The following is a 3,864-nucleotide window of genomic DNA, read 5'->3' on the forward strand; positions in this document are numbered from 1 at the left end:
GCATTGTAATCCTGATGCTAAACTTCCCATTAACCCATCTGGGACCCCCAACCCCACACCCCCTGCAAGACAAACACACACTCGCCAGGGTTGTGGTGGTTGTGTGCTAGAAGTGTGCCTGGCTGTGCCCAGATCACCTGATGGGGAGCATGTCCAGCCAGATCACATTAAAGACCTGCTAAAGGAATGTCCCCAACTCCCCAGCACTGCCCTGCCCAGTCCCCTGACCTACTGGTCACTGGTGATCCCCTGTTAATATTCCACACACACTCGTCTGTCTCTGGGGACTGGTCCCTCTGCCCCCCTATGGGGCTGCTGATAATTCAAGTCAAACATGATGTCTCGCTTGTTTGTCACACTTAGTGTTTCATTCGGTCAGGGTGTGCAGGGTCAATGTCCTAACCTTGCAAGATATCAATGGCACACTGTGTTTATAGGATAATCAACTCAGTTTGAAAGAGTTCCCCCTGTCATTTAAAAAACATTCGACAGAGATAGAGTGAATGAATTTATGGACTCCTATGTTGCGTTTCGGGGGTGCACTAGATAGATTTGATGATGTTCAGGTATAAAAGAGGGAAGGGAGGTGCAACAGTATGCTTCTTGTTTACTCCGTCTGCCTCCTAACCCCCCCCCCCCCCCCCCCCCCCCGCGCTTCTTCTCCTCCTGCTCCCTTCTCCCCAGTGTGCCCCCCCCATCCCCCGCTGGGCCTGCGCTGTGTCAGTGTGCCACTAATTAAGGACTCTTAAAGCTATGGCCTACACTCATTAGTAAACTGTAGCATCCTTACTGTCCAGGGAGGGGGGGGGGGGGCAGCAAACTCAACAGCTGATTCAGTTTGAGGACCTGCTGTCACCTGTGGCAAACACTTCTGTTGGGGTCCATAAGGTCATGAAGAACAACTATTGCGTTAAAATATGTATTTATTTGACATTGTTTTTTGTTATTGTGGTCTTCTTCCATCCAGATTAGTAGCATGTATTATCATTTATGTTTCTGATGAAAACTGCTCCTTCCAAAGAAAATACTGGACCAATGCTGGAGCATTTGTTGAGGGCTTGTTAGTTTTATTTCATTGTGCTGTTATCTTTTGTTCATTATTCACTGCCTATTAAAATTGACTAAGGCAGCGTTAATCAGAGTTGCATTTTGTTGTTGCTCGATTCATGTGAGTACTGTTCGTCAGCTCTTTTAGGTGTCGCCATTGTTGTCGCTATTGTTCTTGTTGTTAAACTCCATCACTCCTCCTCCCTCTCCCCCAACGTTCAGCTGCCCCTCCCACTTGCCGCTTTGTTTATTCCTTTTTCATGGAAATTAAGAACTAAACAAATGTGTTGTTGTTAATGAAAGTAGGCCAAACAACTGCTGACAAACAAGAGGGGTAGTTGTAGGTCAGTACGGCACAAGCCATGCGTTACTGTGTCAGAGGACAGGCTGTCGCCGGTCGGCCACAATAGACAATAACATGAGAGCTACATGCATGCTCGCCCTCTGAGAGGATGTAGACTGGGCACATACACGTCATCAACACAATTATTATCAACAAGTCAACATAACTCACAATACGAGGGGTCACAACCACTCATAATCCACAAATATACCAACAACAAAAAACTCCCGGACTGGATCATTTGGATTATATTATGGCAGATAGAATGGAAATATAAAGTGCAATTGAAAATAGAAACACTCACGTTAAGGTGACAGTTAAATCAGACTTTGATACCAATTCTTGGTTTACAGTCTGAAACAAAGCACTGCAAAACTTAAACTTAGTTTACTTACAAGCCAGAGTGTTGAATAAAATGTGATGTGAACTTACTGTAAGGTCTGTCGATTCGGTTGGCCCTTCGGTGGGTCGAAATTTGAGACCATACTCACAGGAAAGTATTATTTACCCTGACTTTTTAGTGCACCGGTACTGCCGTTGAAATTTCTATCACCTGGTACATGAGCAAAACCATGTAAACAACACCTGCAAGACGGTTAGTATGCATGCATCACATGCATGTACTTCCGTCTTGTGCACGTGCCTTAGGTCTGCAACAAACTAATCTTGATTGCCACACACAGAGACCCACGTTTTGAAGTCTGTTTAATAATACTTTCCTGTGGATATTTTGACTCAAATTTCGACCGACTAAAGGACCAGCCCCACAGACAATTGGCAGAGTAAGTTCAAATATAGATTTTATTCAACATTCGTGACAGACAAAGGACGTTTATGTTTCTATGCCTACACAATGGAAGGCGTCGCCACAATTGATACATTTACATTTAAGTCATTTAGCAGACGCTCTTATCCAGAGCGACTTACAAATTGGTGCATTCACCTTATGATATCCAGTGGAACAACCACTTACAATATCCACTTTACACTTTACAATATCCACATATCCCTACCGGCCAAACCCTCCCTAACCCGGACGACGCTAAGCCAATTGTGCGTCGCCCCACGGACCTCCCGGTCGCGGCCGGCTGCGGCAGAGCCTGGGCGTGAACCCAGAGACTCTGGTGGCACAGCTAGCACTGCGATGCAGTGCTCTAGACCACTGCGCCACCCGGGAGGTTGATACTAAGGTGACAGCTACACTAACTGCTTCTACTCACCCAACGTACAAAGATGTTGTTGATAATTGGCATGTTCCAGGACTCCGTATTTGACTAGTTGTTTGATACTTTGTTTAATTTTTCAGTTGACCTGGAGGTTAGGATCTTCATCATCACAACCAAGAGGGACTTGACCTCAGTGACTCCTAGATGCTTCTGAAACTACCCCAATAACCTGTCGCAGATTGAAGGAGTTAATAAATCAAAGACCAACACAAGCACTTCATTTCATCTGTTTTATTCATCTGTGAAACAACAATCTTTTCCTATGAGTGAATAAGGCATTATCCCTACTGCCCTGAAGCAGCAGCCCATGGTTGAAGTACAGGTGTGACTAATTACCTTGTTATTACAGGAAGCAATCGCATTGGTTAATTGAATGTTCCCTACCTGTATTTAAACCCCCCTGTTTTTGTGTTCTAGGTGGCCACCCACAGGAAGTCATGATGTCTGGCATGGTGGACCCTTTATGCAGCTATGCTTGGTGAGAGCAAATGGATTTGGGGTTGAAAGTTATAATGGCGAAAACGGCACCTGCCTGCTGGGCTTGCTGCGCTTCCTGTGCCCCTTTTTGTTTCATGTTGGTTTTGTATTTGTGATTTCAATTAGCAGGGTTTTTAAAGTAAAATAATGGAAATGGAGTAACTGATAAGTGGAGGCAAAGTATGGACAACTCAATGAATTGATGGTTAACATTTGAAAAGTTTAATGGAGAAAGCCATGCCTTCAAAATAAATGTTAAAAACTGATCCACTGTTGTCTGCCTCCAGCCTACTTCACGCTGCCTGCTCAACCTAGATCCTAAGAACCTCTCACTTTTTCACCTCGTGACATACACAGAGACTCCATCCTTTGGTGAAAACCTCTGGTGGATCAGCCATCAGCAGGCTATAGAGGCCCAGTTCAGACAGGTCTTGAATCAGGGGCTGAATACCCCAGGCTACAGAATGAGGGGATTGGACTGAAAACTGTTTCAACTAGGGGGTGCTGGAGGACTGTGGGAGGGTTCCCAAATGTATAGAATGCCTGCTGTATTTATTGAACTTCATTCATTAGTTATGTTTCAGAATGTATGGCACCTCATACTGACGCTGTATCAGTAAAGGGATTACGATAGTTGCCTACTACTCTATACTATAATAGATAGCAATCAGTAATAAAAATACAACAATAAAACCCAATACCCTATAACTGCACTATTAAACAGCAGTAACGGACAGCCGTGTGTATGTCAACAGCAGTGGAGACTGACCT

The 3,864-nt window shown here is 44.6% G+C and overlaps 1 long non-coding RNA gene across 1 annotated transcript; it reads left to right on the plus strand.

Annotated features, from left to right (window-relative positions):
* The first annotated feature begins 2,696 nt into the window (after nt 1-2,696).
* LOC139553555 (uncharacterized) lies at nt 2,697-3,238 on the plus strand. Its single transcript, XR_011670678.1, has 2 exons — nt 2,697-2,938; nt 3,034-3,238. It is a non-coding gene; the product is annotated as an uncharacterized lncRNA (long non-coding RNA).
* Nucleotides 3,239-3,864: the final 626 nt, after the last annotated feature.

The sequence above is a fragment of the Salvelinus alpinus genome, chromosome 25 (genome assembly GCF_045679555.1).
Source record: "Salvelinus alpinus chromosome 25, SLU_Salpinus.1, whole genome shotgun sequence".
Lineage (NCBI taxonomy): Eukaryota > Metazoa > Chordata > Actinopteri > Salmoniformes > Salmonidae > Salvelinus > Salvelinus alpinus.